This window comes from Oryzias latipes, chromosome 2, assembly GCF_002234675.1.
Source record: "Oryzias latipes chromosome 2, ASM223467v1".
Classification (NCBI taxonomy): domain Eukaryota; kingdom Metazoa; phylum Chordata; class Actinopteri; order Beloniformes; family Adrianichthyidae; genus Oryzias; species Oryzias latipes.
Window position 1 is genome coordinate 2,677,859 of NC_019860.2, and position 18,323 is coordinate 2,696,181.

At 44.9% G+C, this 18,323-nt stretch overlaps 1 long non-coding RNA gene across 1 annotated transcript; it reads left to right on the forward strand.

Moving 5' to 3' along the window:
• Window positions 1-12,320: 12,320 nt before the first annotated feature.
• Window positions 12,321-18,088, forward strand: LOC110016060. Its single transcript, XR_002874904.1, has 3 exons — window positions 12,321-12,511; window positions 13,917-13,974; window positions 15,295-18,088. It is a non-coding gene; the product is annotated as an uncharacterized LOC110016060 (long non-coding RNA).
• The last annotated feature ends 235 nt before the right edge of the window (window positions 18,089-18,323 follow it).

Here is an 18,323-nt window from a genome sequence, read left to right on the forward strand (position 1 = left end):
GTTTTTCTTATAAGGAATTTGTTATGTGGCGCTCTGACCAGGGTGGGGAGGGAGAGCGGCGGGCGGCAGCCCTTCAGCCAGTGAGGGCGGGTCAAAAAGGGGAGTTAGTGCCTGTGGGTTACACGACACCCTTTGCAGCTTCAATTTTCATTCTGTTTTGTTTTAAAAGCAAATTTTGGCTTTTAAAATTATCTCGGTACCTAAAGTGTCTCTGATAGCCCAGACCCAATTCAGCACCACCTTTCCTGCTCAGCTCGCCCCTTCCTATCTGCACAGCGGCCGAGCTGTCACTTCCCATCAGGTCATCGCAGGAGCAAGATAATATGTCAGATTAAATATGTATGGGTGAATTAGGGCTATCTGGAGTATTATATCATTTAAATTCAAATCGCTCCATCGCTCGGTTCCGTCTCATTATGATGCTTGAGAAATTAGCAGATAAAAACACTGTCACACGGGCCTGATATTAAGGCTAATTTAACCCCCTTGAATTTTTCCTCTTTCTCTCCCAGAACACTTCACTGCAGAAAATGAAGAGTAGCACATCAAAGCTGTTCGGTAGCAGCGTTTTTTCCTTTTTTTGGGTACAAAATTGAGACGTCCACCTTTTGAGAGATCAAACCATCTCCTTCGACCAAATTAAACTTCAAAGTGAAAAAAGCCAGAGGATATTACCGCAGCTGTAATATCTGAGGACCTTTGTGCGTCAAAGACGCCACACAGCAGGTCTTTCGGCTCACTGAAGAGACACTTATCCCAAATCCAGATAGTGTTTGACATTTACCCCCTACCGGAAGAACGTTAACCTCTTCAAAATCAAATATTCTTTGATAGAACCTACCTCAAAGAGCAACATTATTACAACCTATTGGGTTCTTGACTAATATACCTTCTTTTTAGATTAGTCCCAAGTCATTTGGCAGCATCTGTTTTATTTTAGCTTTGGACTTTGTCTATGGCCACACAGAGGAATCTTTCATGCTTTTATCCACATATAATACATCTAAAAAGGCTGAAGAAAAAGTTTAAAAAAGTGGACCCATTTACTTCTTTCGGATACAATTAAAAACAATTTTTTTGGCCTAACTTTTTTTGTAGCTAAAGTTTGACTTAGTATCTTTTTACAGTCTGCCATTTTGCTTAATTAAATTCATTTTTATAAATGATGAAATCATAACATAACATACAATATCTGTAGTCTGTATTATTGCGAACATCCTGTACTATTGAGAAATTGCGATGACTCCCATTGCCCACTAGATGTCCCTTTCTTAGCTTGTTTTTTGAGATAAGTTCGATGTAAAAACATCAAAATTAAGTTACTTTGTCTAAACATTATCTTATTGATTTGTTGTCCATTAAAAATTACCTTTTAACCTTTCAAGGGCCAGTTGGACCAGACACCACTGGAATGGTAGCACTTTCTTAGACCCTGTCCCCAGGTAACCTCACCCTAGAAATTCATTCCAGGGTGAGGGCCCTTTTTTCTGTGTAAACTCATTCCAGGATGAGTACCCTTTTGGGGGGTAAAATGATTCCAGGGTGAGGACCCTTTTTTGAGGTAAAATAATTCTAGGGTGAGGGCCCTTTTTTTGGGGTAAACTCATTCCAGGGTGAGGGCCCTTTTTTTGGGATAAAATAATTCCAGGGTGAGGGCCCTTTTTTGGGGTAAACTCATTCCAGGATGGGGGCCTATTTTGAGGTAAACTCATTCCAGGGTGAGGCTCTTTTTCTTGCGTTAAGCTCATTCCAGGGTGAGGGCCCTTTTTTTCTGTGTAAAATCATTCTAGGATGAGTCCCCTTTTGGGGGGTAAAATGATTCCCGGGTGAGGACCCTTTTTTGAGGTAAAATGATTCCAGGGTGGGGGCGTTTTTTCGTGTTAAGCTCATTCCAGGATGAAGGCCCTTTTTTGAGGTAAACTCATTTTAGGGTGAGGGCCCTTTTGGAGGGAAACTCTTTCCAGGGTAATGGCCCTTTTTGGGGGTAAACTCATTCTAGGGTGTGGGCCCTTTTGGGAGGTAAACTCATTCTAGGGTAAGGACACTCTTTCGGTGTAAACTTGTTCTAGGGTGAGTGCCCTTTTTCGGGGTAAAATAATTCTAGGGTGAGGGCCCTTCTTTTGGGGTAAACTCATTCCAGGGTGAGGGCCCTTTTTTGGGATAAAATAATTCCAGGGTGAGGGCCCTTTTTTGGGGTAAACTCATTCCAGGATGGGGGCCTATTTTGGGGTAAACTCATCCCAGGGCGAGGGCCCTTTTTTGAGGTAAACTCATTCCAGGGTGACGGCTCTTTTTCTTGCGTTAAGCTCATTCCAGGGTGAGGGCCCTTTTTTCTGTGTAAAATCATTCTAGGATGAGTACCCTTTTGGGGGGTAAAATGATTCCCGGGTGAGGACCCTTTTTTGAGGTAAAATGATTCCAGGGTGGGGGCGTTTTATTCGTGTTAAGCTCATTCCAGGATGAAGGCCCTTTTTTGAGGTAAACTCATTTTAGGGTGAGGGCCCTTTTGGAGGGAAACTCTTTCCAGGGTAAGTGCCCTTTTTGGGGGTAAACTCATTCTAGGGTGTGGGCCCTTTTGGGAGGTAAACTCATTGTAGGTTAAGGACACTCTTTCGGTGTAAACTTGTTCTAGGGTGAGTGCCCTTTTTTGGGGTAAACTCATTCTAGGGTGAGGGCCCTTTTGGAGGGAAACTCTTTCCAGGGTAAGGGCCCTTTTTTGGGGTAAACTCATTCTAGGGTGTGGGCCCTTTTGGGAGGTAAACTCATCGTAGGGTAAGGACACTCTTTCGGTGTAAACTCATTCTAGGGTGAGGGCCCTTTTGGAGGGAAACTCTTTCCAGGGTAAGGGCCCTTTTTTGGGGTAAACTCATTCTAGGGTGAGGGCCCTTTTGGGGGGGTAAACTTGTTCTTGGGTGAGGGCCCTTTACAAAACTCTTACTTTTAGTTCATCCTGCCCAGTCACCCCTACTTTGGATATTGCTGTGAGTGTGGTCTATTTTGGCCAACGTACTTGTCCTACTTTAGGCTTTATTTCGAATCGTACAGGGGATTTTAGAGACGATCAGTCTCTCGATTATTGACGAAAATCTACATCATCAAAACACAAATCCTAGAGGATTCTGGAGTCTATGGCTGTTGGACATTGGCCGTTCTTTCAGAGATATCCTTGTGTTGGACACCAAAGAGGATGCATTTTTGTATTCTGCTGGGACAAAACTGAAACCAGAAACCAAGTAAAGCTTTCGAAATTTACATTGTCACAACACAAACTCTAGAGGATTCCACATTCTACAGCCGTAATACATTGGACGTTCTTACAGAGATACCCTTGTGTTAGAAACCAAGGATACTGTTTTTTATATTCGTCAGGGACAAAAACTAAAACTGGAAACCAAACAAAAGTTTTGTCATGATAAAAAGTTACATTAACAAACATTTTTACTGTTTTCTAGACCACATCTTACCGAGGTTTAATTCTTGTGCATAGATATGAGGCCATTTTGCCCTTTCTTGCCATCTTCTGCTTCATACCAACAAATATCTCTCATCAGCTCTCAGCCAAAGTCGCCAAACCTTTCCACACAAAATACGTCAACTTTCCCCTCAGTGTCTTCGAATCAATCCATACTGACGACCCGAGACAACCTGAACTCTGCGTTTGTTCCCAGATGACGCCGGGCTACTTCCAGGGTTTGCTCAAAGCAGCGTTTCCCTGCGGTTCTCCTCGCTGAAGGTCAAACAAAAACGTAGCGTGACGATAGCGTCCTCAAAGCCGTTGCGGGCGGTTTTAGGTGACGCTCCTTTAGGTGAGGCATTAGCCGAGCTTATTTATTTTCATTTCCGCGGCTTTTATTTGCCTCCTCTCCCCTGTGGTAAAGCAGAGGGCTGATTCCGGCGCGAGATACCCCGACTTAATTTTAATACCCTTTTTACTCATCACACAGACATTAGACAACCCCCGCCGCCCCCACCCCCGCCCTTCATCCCTCTGAAAAAAAAAAAAAAAAAGTCGGGCTCACACAGGAACGCCTGCCGACCACAGGGAGGGCTATAAACTAGCTTTCTTCCACTATCCCCCCCCCCCCCCCCCCCCCAACACAATTAATTGGTGTACAGCCATGTGCATATATGATAACAGCGGATTTTTTCCCAACACACACCTCCCCGACAAGGAAAAAGAGAGGTTAATTAATGTAAGGGGCCTCGCGTTCACCCAGAGTTTTCTACACCGCCACCGTCACCCCTCCTCTTCTCCATCAACTCCACCCCCCACCCCCCCACCAACCCCACATCCCATGCTGCCTTAAGAGCCTTGATTCTTCGCTAATGACCTAGTTCTTTTAATGAGCGGTATTAACCCCTGGCTACAGTCGCCCAGGTCTTAATTGTCAAGCCAGGCTGAAAGCGCAGGAGATGCTCGCCCATCAGCAGGTATGGCGCCGCCGCCGCCACCGCATTAGCATGGCTCATCGCCGGGGCCTCGGGACGGACAAACAAAAATAACTTCACCAAAGGTGGGGGGGGGGGTTTGTCACGGAAACGGTCATTTTCATCCACCGACTTCTTATGTATTTATTTATGTTGTGATGATGACGATAATGACCCCCCCCCCCCCACACACACACACACACACACGCTCACACACTTTTATCTCATTTTGGGTCGTCTCCCGCCGCGACTACAGTCGACAGAGGGTAGGGCCCCCGAAATATAGAAAAATATAATCAGAAACCTGCAAACTCATTAACTCATTCATAAAAAAAAGGGGGGGGGTTAAAAAAAAGCAGAGCGGGTCCTTTCATTTACAGAAAACGTGATTAAAAATTCCCCTTTATGTTGCACCCCAGAGGTGTGTTTTAAAATTCAAACACTATTTACTACTAGGCACAATATAAAATAAATCCAATAATAAGATATAGAAATATAGACACCTAATTAAGAGCGAGGACTCGGCGCAGCCTCATGAAACACTAATGGCTTTAATGAAAGAAAAGTCCAAAATAGCAGGAGATGCATCAGCAAACGGCTCTTTTTTCAGCAGAAAACTGGAAATATTGAGATTTTTTTGGGGAGCATAAAAGTTCCCAAATTAGAAGTTTTGCTGTTTGGTTTCCCCTTTTTGCATCTGAGCGCCGACTTCTGCTCGCAAGTTAGACCGGAAAGGAGGAAAACAATAAAACTGTTGGACTGAACAGGGGAGGAAATCGGTCAGATTAGCCACCTCCGTTGACCAAATTTGGGCGTGTGCCGCACCCTCCTGTTCCCCGCGTCAGGAAATGAGTCCATTTCCCATTAGGATGCTCCGGCTCTCACTTTACAGCTGGGAGTATTAGCGGTAATAAACATCGCTGTCAATCTGCGCGAGGGCGGGGGCCTGTCCACGTGTGTGTTGGCTAATGTGCACGCTCTTGGATGGCATGAGGAGGAGGAGGAGAGGTAGAGGGCTGTTGCCGTGGCAGCCTGTCGGTCAGATCAGGGGAAGGGAAGACCTTGACCCAAGCTGTCCAACCAGCTACGAGCCCTGGAGCGGTCGGACCAGTACGACAAGGGCAGCACAGAGGTCACCTGACTGCTATTGTTGCACATAAAGAGGTGGTGGTGGTGTGTGTGTGTGTGTGTGTCAGGAGGGGTTGTTGAAAATTCTGGAAAGACGAAGAAAAGTCAATAAGAGTACCCCAAATGTGGATATGACTAGCCACAGCGTTGAGTTATCCGGGTGGCGTCCTCTTTGGTCTAGCTCCTCCTTCAGATCCACCGAAGCTCTCCTGAGGTGGTGGTCATGGACCGTGACTAAGAACCGTCCGATATGTCATATCAGCGGTGACCTTTGTGTGTTTGTGCTGCACAAAGCAACGTGAATTAACAATTTATCCGGCATTTTAGTCTGAATTTTATTGAAGTGAGACAACAACATCAAGTGGACGGAAAACTTTCACACCGGAGCTTAAGCTCCAACGTTGAAGTTCTATTGACTACAGTCAATGTTTACGAAATTAACGCAATTCCAGTGAATTTTTGCTACACTTTACATAAAGCGAGAATCTGTTGACTTTTTGTTGTCCCTTGTGCTATCTTATGGGGTCCAGATGACCCCCCCCTTCCATTGACGTCTTCTCCCTACCATGACAAAGGTGGATAAAGGTGGAAAGATTTCATGTAATCCATGGACACCAGTGAAGATCACAAATCATTGAAGAAAAAAGGTTCAGAGCACTATCTAGTGGGTCTAGATGACCCAACTCCCAATGTTAAAGTGGCTCCAAGGCACGTTAACATGTGTGGGGTACAGAATAGGACCCCACTACCAATGTTAACGTGCCTTAGATAACACGAGGGTTACTTATGTCAACGGTCGATAAATAATGACCTGTTAAGGAGCGTGTGTTATTTTGGTGACATGTCCGGTGTTAAAGAGTTAAAAGAAGCTCCAAGAGCATTATTGGATACAAAAAAAAGATGGGAATAGGGGGTTTAGCTCCTAAAAGTTTACACACAAATATCTTTTTTTATATGAAATATTTGAGTTGTCCTAAACTCTTTTATAATCGAAAGCTTTTTTTGGCAGAAATTATTAAAGGGTGGTCTGAACTCATGTGGGTCATCAGTGACAAATCCCTCTGTGATGTCATACGGACTGCAACCGAAACCAACAGAAGAGAGTCGAACAGTTGATTATTTGGTTAAGTAACCCCTCTACCTCCACGCATTTACTTTGCCCCTCCCCCCCCGTAAAGCTCGACCAACCTGCTGCTACGTTTAGGTGCAAATTAATTAAGAAGAAAGCCCTCCGAGCAAATGACATTAAACTATCGCGCTCCGTACCTAAACTCCGAGAACATAAGTGCACCTTAAGGAACCTCGGCTGCTTCCTGTGTCACCACAGACATAACTCATTTGGGGGGGGGGGGGGGGGGGGGCACCATACTTCTGCGAGGTTCTAAAAGCAATAAACGAGAATATCCTGCCTGAATAGAGACTCTAAGAACCTTCACGGTAAATTAGAGGAGGGGCCGATTCGCCGATGCCTCGGGAGCCACGAAAATGCCTTTCCTTAAGCCCTCGGCATTCGGGGTTGGGGAGGAAGGAGGGCGAGGAAGAGGAGACGCTATTTCCTCTCGCAGACCGCCCCCCCCCTCCCCTCACACACCTACTGCTCCCCTTTTCATCTCTTTCCGAAGTAATGCAAGATGAAACCATGCGAGCGGCGTCATTACAGCCATCATCATCGCTGCTATCATCATCATCGAGGACCCCCCCCCCCCTCAGAGTGGTCATTTTTCGCCGGTGTCAGCGCAGGTTGCGACCCTGTAATCCGTGACTGCTCTAGAATTCGAATTTTCCCTTTTCTTTTGCCCTCGGTTTGCGTTGGTGCCCCGAAGGCTCCGTGGATGCTCCGACGTTTATACCCCCTAATCTCGGTTTCATCTCCAGGCGAGCTGTGACAGATGGTTATAGGCACACAATAACATTAAGAGTTTGCTCTTTTTTTTTCCACCCCAGTTTTTTTTTTCTTTCTTTTTTTTGCCTAAGCTTTGCCCCCCCCCCCCCCCACCCCCACCCCCTCTCCTGTAGAATAAACAGCGATCAGACACAGAGGCCTGACTCCCGTAAGTGTCATTCTCCCATTTTTACCGCATTTACCCCACTGACTGTGTGTAAAACCACAGAAAACTACTTTTTTTCCCCCCCAGGCCAGGTTGTCCCCGCACTTTGTTCACCCCCCCACCCCTTTCCTAATACCGATCCATCCATGGAGCACACAAACACCGGCGTCGCGTCATAAATTCCCAACGTCGCTCCAATTTCAATGCAGTGTCACACGAGAGCCGCCGCATGATGCATTGGGGTAAATAAGGTGGTTAAAATTAGCTGCTCCTGTCATCCCTTACCTTTCAACCCACCTCCCTCTCCTCCCCTCCAAGGCATCCTGGGAAATTGACTGCACGCTGGATTTTTTAAAATTAGCCTCCTTAATGTTAGCCCAGACAAACGGGGTTGGGCAGGGCTATGGTAATGCCTCCGCCGGTGTCAACCGGAGCAGATTAATTACAAATTTTCCACCTCATTTTGAGCTGGGACCCGACGGCGCACAGAAGGAGTAACATATGCAGGTAATGCATATTTTGATGCGCCGCGTTATGAATCTTTTTAGTTGCCGCCTATTCGGCATGCCACCCCTAACTGCAGGAGTGAAAGAGCCGACTTGTTTGAATGGGATCACTCCTCTGAATTCATTAAGGCGCTGATCAGCTGCGTTGTTACGCCCCAATGACCTCCAGGTTCTAGATCAGGTGCCGTTGAGGTTCGGGAAGGAGATGGATGACTGCCAAACCCGGATGAAATTCACCGTCTTCTCGGGACATAGCCCTGCGATGAAGTGGGGAATAAAAGGTCAGAGACTGGTATGGCTGGTCTAGATCAGGTGTCATTTGGGTTCGGCAAGAAGATGGTTGAGTGCAAGGACCGGACCAATTGTGCCGGCGATTCAGTCCTTCCTGTGAACCAACCTACTTCCAAGATAAACCCCAGTGTTGAGGTGATGATGGTGCAAAATAAATTATCCTAGACTGGCACAGCCTGTGGCGATTTAGGTTTCAATTCATGACGTTGCGCTGTTTGATACCCAACAGCACCAGTAAGAGTTTTCCAAGAACTACTCTCCCGTCTGTCAGGAACGTGTCGGTGGTCCATCAACGTAAAGTGCGGCGTTGATTCTTCTGAGCCAAGTTATAACACACCAACGACCTCCAGGTTCTATATCAGGTGTTGTTTTGGTTTGGCGAGACCGATCAGCGCAAAAACCGGGCCAGACACGACGGCGCTGCTTTTCAGGCGTCTTCAGGTAAAAGAATCCCAACCCCCATCCAAGATGAATCTTGGGGATGATGTGATGATCAACAACTTTCCAAAACTACAAGGTGCTTTCCCGTCTGTCAGGAACGAGTCGTTTGTGCAACCACTAAACCAATTATCAACTATAGGCACTCTTTTGAAGGTGCTCGAAATTGGTTGCGACCTAATGAGCATGCACCCCAACTGTCCAGGTAAACAGTGGATTTGAAAAGGTGAAGAGTCCATTTGTTTGAATGCGATAGCTTCTCCTGGGTCGTTAGGGACAGGTTCTGATTCCGCTCAGTTTAAACAACCCATCAGCTTCCAGGTATTAGATGAAGTGTTTGGTTTCGGCAAGGAGACAGATGAGTGCCGAAACCAGGCAGCGGGTGATACATTTTCGGCTTCTTCAGGTGAAAGTATCCCAACAGTCTTCCAAGACGAATCCGGTTGAGGTGATGACGATGGGCAATAAAAGACCTGTGGCCGGCTTGGCTGACAGCGTTTTGGGTTTCAGTGGATGACATCGTGCCGTTTGATGCGCGATGGTACCAGTGACTGTTTTCCAAGAACTGCAAGGTGAAAGCCACTTTACCATCTGCTGGGAAGGCGTCACTTGTGCAACAGCTCAACCGACGGACATCTACTTGCAGTCCCCTGAAGGCTGTGTACAGGAAGCCGCAAATCCAGAGTTTGCGAGAATAAAATATTATTTTGTGGCCTTGGTTGAGTCCTCCACCAGCAGGACGGAGGCAGAGGGAAGGGCTTGCAGGGTGAGGGGATACAGAGGTCGAAGACTCGGATGTGGGTCTGCCGGAACCCGCCGAGGATTAACACAAGCGCTGTGCTCAGGACATATGGCATTTGTCATCTCCCACTGGGATAGAGACTCTCCCGTGGCTCTCCCCCTCGCCGCATCGCTCAATCCGACTTTCCCCTCCCATTCCTCCCCGCTCCTGTTGGGATTTAAAGGCTTCGGGTGCTTTAGTTGTTTACTGTGCATTAAACGGCCCCCTTTCCGTTCACCCCTAAAACTTGGCAGCGTTAAGAGGGGGAAAAAAGGCTCAGCAATGGCAAGGGTGCTGACGCAGTGGAGAAGGTGTTTTAATTCCACGAGATGAAGGCGAGAGGGCAGGCGTGGAGAAGACGGTGACACCTGCGCCCGAACAGCTCAAATGGTCAAAGCTGGCTGGTATATTTGGATTTTCAGGGAAGCAGGTTTTTTTTAAATGCCTTCCCGTCTCCAGCAGTTTATTGTATTTTTTGCTCTTGTCGCATGCATTCCTGCAAGGATTTGTTTATTCTGCTGTGGGAACACATACAATCTAAAATGGGCCTGAGAGGTAGAAGGTTTGTAGACTAAAGCATAATCAAATATTTGTCCAAAATCTGTTTATGAAAAAACGTTTTTTGTTACAAAAACAAAAGCTTTGATCTGCAGCTATAAATGCTGAAAACCTCCATGATAATTTGATTCAACCATCCTCCACTGAAGCCAATGTGTGTCGTCGCATTGCTTTGTGGTCACAACACCAAACACTAGTTGGCGCTAGGTGTTTTTTGTTCCGCCAGCTCCCTTCAGCCTGATCTGAAGGAAGTTGTCCGTGTGGCCGCTCCACGTCAAAAGTTATTTTTTGCTAATCACCATCGCTTGGTTGACAGAAATTAAAGGGGTATTTACTTTGCAGTTTCTCAAACGTCCACTGGAAGCTGGTATCCAAATGGCCAAATGTTCCCATCAACTCCTAGCCATAATAGGCACTCCACTTGAAACATTTTTTAACCAATCAGTATTGTTTAATTGACAGAGATCTAATGGGTACTAACATTGCAATCCCTCAAATGTCCACTAGATGCTGATATCAAAATGGCCAAATTTTCCATAAACTCCTAATCAATATGGGTGCTTCACTTCAAACTTCCTTTTCACTAACCACAATAATTTGGTTTAAAGAGAGTAAAGGGACACTAACTTTGCAGTTCCTCAAATGCCCACTAGAGGCTGGTTACAGAATGGCCAAATTTCCCATCAACTCCTAGTCATTTTGGGAGCTAGACTTCAATCTTTATTTTCACCAATCAGTATTGTTGATTTTCAATTTTCTTTACTATTCTTTTGTTTCTCTATTAAACTGCTGGAAATGTTTACTTTCTTTTGTCCCTCCGTCTTTCTATGGCAGTGTTTTTCAACCGTTTTTGAGCCACGGCACACTTTAACCTTGACAAAAATCCTGTGGCACACCAGCATCCAAAAATGTAGACAAAAAAGGAGAAACTCATAGTCTGTATTGATCAACAGCACCTCATCAATCTCACATGCAATTTTGTGATACTTGTGGCAGAAAAATCTGGAAGTTGCAGCTGTTTTTTTCTAAAAGATGTAATAAAAGTTAAGTTAGACAGTTTAAAAACTGTTTGATGTGTGTTCGTTGTGGTTTCAAGACGTTCAACAACAAAGATTTATTGTGTGCTAAGAAGCTGTCACTTTAACCCAATGCATCATGGGAGACGTAGTGCAAACAGCCGCCGAACTCGCTTCTCTGAGCTTCATGGTTTTGTTCACTAATTCCACGGTCTGATACCGAATTCTGTGGAAAGCTACACCGCTAAAGACGAGCTTTAGCTGGTATTTTTGTTAGAACTGAGCGACTTTATGAGCAGAATCGGAACAAGGAAGTGAAGACTTTAACCACTTCTGATTGGTCAGACATGACATGTGATTAAGCCTCCAAGAATGATTGGCAGAGACAGTTAAAGCGACTTTTCCGAAAACGTCTGAAGTTACGGCTAAATCGCGGTACTGTCATTCTCATCAAAATGTCTTTAATCGAATCAAATAAACACAAAGAAAAAGTATTTTACGATCTTTCATAAGTGTTTTATCAGGGCCTGTTTGGATGAAATAAGAGCTGATATCCTAAAGATGGTAAATGTTTTTAGATCAGTGAATGAGGGCAATTTCCCACAGCACACCTGACCATCTCTCGAGGCAAAGTAGTTGAAAAACACTGTTTTTCTAGGCCTAAACTCAAGTCAAGGTGGCCACTCCTCTTCATGCTTAATTTTTGCCATTCAGGATCATATCAGTACAATTTTTATTTTTATTTTAAAACGTTACATGAGTAGAAACATCTCTTTTACATTGGTGGAAATGGGGATTTAGTTTTAACCAGCCACCTAGTGGTGACCTGGTGAAACGGACCTGGCTTTTTTCTCTTTCTAATAAAGCCCCACCCCCAAACAGAAAATCAAACACCTGACTCTTGACTACACCTTTTCAATAGAAAAATTATAAATATAATAAGTAAACCAAGTCTCTGATTTTACCACGCCACCAAGTGGTGTCCAGCTGAACTGACTTGGCTCCAATCAGTAAATAAAAAAAAGGTGGCTCCACTTTTTTTTTTAGTATAAAATCATATCACATTGGTATAATGAGAGGTTTTTTACCCATGTTTTGTGATCATACTTAAATTCATGGTGTTTCTACATAGGTTTTTATTGCACATATGCTTTTGTTTAAAGGAGATTTAGCCGTTATTGAAGTTGCTCTGTCGCTTTACAGATGTCTGACACTTCAATGAGTTTAAACCCAGACAGAAGACGGCGAATTAGACGAACGGCACTCAGAGGCCTTATGACTCCCATCCTCAATACTATCATCCCGCCTCACAGGCAGGTATGCCTCTGTCATCCTCCATCTTCATAAAGAGACATGTTATTATAACAAGATGGAGTGCCGTGTTTTTCTCCCTGCTCCTCTTTTCTTCTTTTTTCTTTTCTTCATAGGACGCGGTAATGTGCCGGAAATCAAGGCTTGTAATTCGCCGGTTGATGTTTATTGTGCACCTCCCGTGTCTAGAGACATTTGATAAACAGTGTGTTGCAACGGCGGAAAAAAGAAGAAAAAAGGAAAAAAGGTGTCGGAGTATCTTGTAGGAGCTTGCCAAAATAATGCCCCATTCAGCGCAGCTACCGTGTGAAAATGCCTCCCCTTCACTGACTCATATTTCACCGGCAGAACGAGCTGGTTGCCGTTTTGGCCCGGTGATGAATTACACCGAAACACATTCCTTATGGGAAATCTGGATAGTGCAGGAGAGAAGGGGGAGTGAGCCTCAACGACAAATTGCCTTCACTGCCAGTTAGCCCGTGTTCCATTCTTCTCTCTGTTGTCGGAGGGAGAGAGCCGGGGTTTTATTTGGTTAGGCGGAGGTTATTATGTGTTCTGCGAGACGTTTGAAAACCCCCTCCAGGTAGGGGGAGAGTCTCTGAATCCGAGAAAAGGGAAACTCAAAGTGTCTCGGGACCCCGAGCAGGCAAGGCAGCAGGGAAAATTTCTTTTCGCAGGTGATGATCCGCTTCATCAGTTCTGTCGATACCTGTTAAACTAAAGGGGGAAACTGAAGCGGAGCGCCCAAGGAGAGGACGGGATCCTCGGTTGGGTGGTTGGAACGTTGCCAGTTGGCATTCTTGAGAGGTTTGCCAACTGAAGAATGAGCTGAACAAGGCTTGAGGATCAACAGATCTGAAAAATGAACTCCTCCTCTAAGCCGGGGGTCAAAAGGTCAACCCTCCCTGAGCATTGTTAGATGTGCGAAAGAATCTGATTCACATAAAGGATAATTTTGGCATTTGTGGTAAACATTTCTTCTTTTTTTCCATCCAATTTACATTGAATGGAAAAAAAATACTTAATTTGAACCAGACACCTAGTGGTGACCAGGTGAACTGACTTGGTTCCATTTTTTTTTCAAAGTAAATGGTAAATGGCGCATACTTATATAGCGCGTTTCGAAGGCCCAAAGCACTTTACAGTCCCATTCCCCCACTCACACACACGTTCACACACTGATGGCGGCTCCGCTGCCTGAACACTAGCGCCAACCTCCCACCAGAGGCAAGGTGGGTTCAGTGTCTCGCCCAAGGACACTTCAACACATGGGCGTGCAAGACGGGAATTGAACCTGCAATCATACGATCATGGGTCGACCGCCCTACCGCTGCACCACGGCTGCCCACCAGTCAACTTCAAAGTCAGCTTTATTTTAAAAGTTTCTTTTTACTGTTATTTTCATTCTTAGGATCACTTTGGCAAACAATCTGTGGTGAGGAAGGCCTGAACTCCCTAACAAGCTAACGGTTGGCCATCATTTTCACAGTGTTTTTTTCTTTGCATTTGTGTGAAATAGTCTTTAACATATATCCTCTTGTTAATTGTTTGTTAGCCAGTGGTACAAAAGTGGTAAAGACAGTCAATACATTGAGGTTCCAACACCTAGCTAAAAACTGCTAGCTAAAATGAACAGACCCCACAGCGATTCAATCCAAAATTTGTGATTTTTCTTGATTAATCTGAGACATTTGATGACTTAGCATTGCTAGCTTAAGTGCTAAAGCTATAAATGGAGTTTATTGCGTCGGAGCTGAATTAAATATTTCTCAAAGGTTCAGGTGGACAGTAAGTCTTTGATGAAAGGCTAAAACAAACTAGCTTACGTTGAAGTTTTTTTGCTTAACTAGCTAGCCAGACGTCTGAGTTGCTAATACAGAGAAAATAAATGGAAAAAAACTATCATTGTATTTGCCCTGCTGACCTGAACTAAAATGCACTTTATTTTGAAGGTAATTTTTAACAGAGAAGAATGCACTGCACTTGAAAATAATGTGTTTTTTCCAGTGGCACATAAGAACTACATCAGACATTGTTGACGTGCCAAAACCTAGCTAGGTAAAACACACACTGAATGTTGCTAACTTTAGTTTGAAACATGGACAGAACCGAGTACATTGATTTGAACTGTTCAAAATGTAATTATTTAAACCTTATGCAATTGAGTATGATTTTTGGGAAAATCTGAAAAACTGCGAGCCTCACTTGGTGTTGCTAACTTTAGCTCAACTCACAGAAAAATTAGCAATTTTTCTTGATGAATTAGATACCATTGATGACAATCGCTTACCACAGCTGTTGTACGGATATTTGGGCTTAGCATTGCCAGCTACTGCGCTAAAGCTAGAGGAGTTTAATCAGTCGCAGCTGAATCGTGTTTTTGGTTTAAAGTTTTGTGCCAAAAGGAAGACTTTGATGTCAGGAGAAAGCTAAAACAAACTGCCAAATGTTGACATTGTTTTTTTTTATTTGACGTACCTAGCTGAAAACGGCTAGCCAAAACACACACCTTGTAACAAAATTAGCTACTTTTTTTGTTGATTAATAATAATTCTTGATTAATTAACAGAACGCTCCCCTTAATAGATGTTCTTCATTTCAGGAGCAAACGAATGAAACTTTTTGCTCAAAAAATGGTTTAGTTGAAAGTACAAATTGATGGTAGATCCCAAAAATCAGACAGATCTAGATCACTTCCCTCATACAACAAACTTCCCATTTCGTGTCAGACAACACGGATGATTCTCCTAGCGCACGCTAACGTTGTCCACATTTATTCCTTTTTCTAGAACCTGAACACGAAGAACGATCCGAGAATGAAAGCATCTGTTCCTCGCATTGTTCTGGGAAACGAGGCCCCTTCATCCTCCACTTTGGGTGTTTACCACACAAACAAGACAACAGCGAGCTTACTGGTCCATGTCGGCGTCGAGGGATTTACCTCCGTCAATCCCAATCTACCTCAGACGAAATCCCAAATTTATGAGCACATTTGCCGGCTTAATCCAACCGCCAAAAGAGATTAGCGACTGGATACTTGTCAACGGTGGCCAGGGAAACCCATGCAACAGGGTGTGGCGACGGCGGCGGAATAGGTGGTCTCCGCTCTTGTTGGTTCGTCTGATTTATTGGTATCCCTCACCGCGCACTGGGGGGGGGGGGTTCGTCTTTTATCAGACTGTCAGGGCGCGCGGGTGGCGACGCAAGTAGGAGGGCTGTAAACGAAAAGGGAGGTGGGAAGGTGGTTATTTCTGCTGATAGGGCATATTTTCCGTCAACTGTTTCTGGCAGATGAGAGGGTGAGATAATGCCTCCGCCAAGGAAAGTCTCTCGGCTCTTCAGCGTCCACCCGAGCGTCTCTGGCCCCTTTTCCTTCTCCTCCTCTTCCTTCTTCTTCTTCTTCTTCTCCTTTCTGGTCTTTTCTTTTTTCAAAGTAATTACTGCGGGAGCGTGCTCAGTAATTACAAAGCGCCCCGTCACGCTCATGTCAGGTAATGGCATCGCTTGCTCTGCCGGCGGCGATAACACAGGTGAGACGAATCGGAGAAAACAGATCTGATGGTATTGCTCTGGTAAAGGAATGGCATTTTGATGGAACGGCGTGCGGGGGAGGGGTTATTGATAGGCCGCCTTTGGTCTCCACAGGTATAAGCATGGGCCCCTCCTAGCAAAAATGCGTTTGTTGCATGAAATGAGCTTAAATATCAACCTCTAATCGACCAAAACGTCCCAAAAAAATAAGGAGTCTCGTCAACTGGGATTCGCCGTGTTCTACCAGTGACTTGGACACGGCGGCGACCTGCAGATCCCAGCTTCCCTAAAGATGGTGGCACGTAATTAGCAAGGCGCGTCTCCTTGAGAGCTTGACCCCATTTGTTTGCAATTTCATTACAATTCCCAGGAGCCGCCACGAGTTAACGCTAAACGCTCACCAGAGGGGGGGATCGGGGTGGGCCGGCATTTGGCGAAGAAGTATCAACGGCGCTCGATAACACTCCTTTCATGTTAACAAATGCCATTACTCCAGTCTGTGCACTGGTCTTTTTTTTGTTTTTGGGGATAAACCTTTGGAAGAGGAACTTTACTCATCACCCACGCCACCAATGGGGCCTGACGGTGCGGGAAGCATCCAGGGTCAGTACCGAGTAACTCGGTGCCCCAACAACTAGCTGGAGGAAAACCGAACCATCCTGAGAAAACAGGAGTCTCCAGAAAAAAACTGTAGTGCCCAGACAAAATCCACGCTTGCACAAGGAGAACACGCAAACTTCACACAGTAAGGTACCATGCAGCAATCGAATCAGGAACTCCTGCAGCTTCTCAACCAAGGCTCAAGACTTCTGGTTGAGGAATCTAGAGGCACCTTGCACGCATCGGACGCGTCCACCTGGATTCATGCAGATTCCTGCAATTCTGCCTTTTTCCTGCACACAACCCAAGTTGGAAGCATTTTGATGTCAACAGCAAAGCAAGAAATAAGAAACACATTTTTATCTCTGGCACGCTCAGGGCCAGGCGAGGAGCGAGCCCCCGCATCGCGTGTGACAGGGTGCATTGTGGGGAAGCTCTTTATCCCCCATACGCACAAACCAGCACTCCGCAGAGGTACGTCCCCGTTTGAGGATACAGTCGCTGCAGGTTGGACCCATTAGGGAAGCTTAGGAACTCAAGATGCAACAATTTGGGAGCAAAGGAGGAGACGGGAGAGGAAAAAGTAGAGCCATGACTCAGCGTTTTTTAAGATTCAATGGATGATCCGGACACCGTGAAGGTGCTGCCGAAAATTCAGACCAAAGTTCATGAAAAAAAATAAAGATAGGATGGGGTGACATTTAAAAACAAGCGCTCCATTTTTCTGTCAAATATCAAAGAACCGGAGGGGTCTTTCTTTCATTTTTAATCTTTTTTTTTTTTAATGGCCCGCAAACTTCATATTGTTTTCGCAATTCTTCACGATGACATCACAGTAGGAAAAAATGCAGTGATGGGCTGGATTCAGAATTTAAAAGGAAAGCTACTTGGGGGAGAAAAAAGTTGTAAAATTTTACGATGTTAGCATGACGAGCTAGCATGACGAGCTAGCATAAGTGGCACATCCCTGTTGCTCACACACTTTTGACCGGAACATTGTAAAAATGGAATAAATGAATCCTTGGCTCAAGATGATCGAAAATATATAACATAAACTTTGACTATAGCAGAGATGTGGGTGTGGTTATTAAAAAACCTTGGTTGCTAAGGAAATATCAAAATTTACTTTTGCCCATTCATCTAAAAATTACATCTATCTGCTCGTAAACCCAAGGCGACCCAAAAATGAAATGGTTGCTATGGGGATAAAACAAAAACAAAGAGCCGCCATTTTGAAAAAAGAAGGTGTTTTTTTTTCATGTAAATATTGTGTGACGCCGGTGAGGTGATGAAAGATGAGAGTTGGCGCGCACAGCTCTTTTTTTTTTCTTACGCTGTCAACGCCGCTTTCAATACTTTGTGGTTAGGGACAGAGGGCCGATCCCAAGAATCCTATCGCTTAAACGGCTGAGCGTTTTACAAGGAAAACGTTTCCAAATGCCTCTCAAAAAAGAAAAAAAAAAAGAAAATCCCTTCCAGGCCACACCAAAGACCAAATGAGGTAATATTACATTTCTGAAAAGTCCCCAGTACGATTCCTCAAGTCTGCTGTAATTGCATCAGAAAAATGGTGCACAAATCTCTGTTAGATGTCAGGCCATTGGACTTGGCAAAAAAAAGCTGCTCTCATTAGAAGAAAACCTCTGAAATTCTTCCCAGCTGAAGGCTTGTGTGGATACAGGGGTGG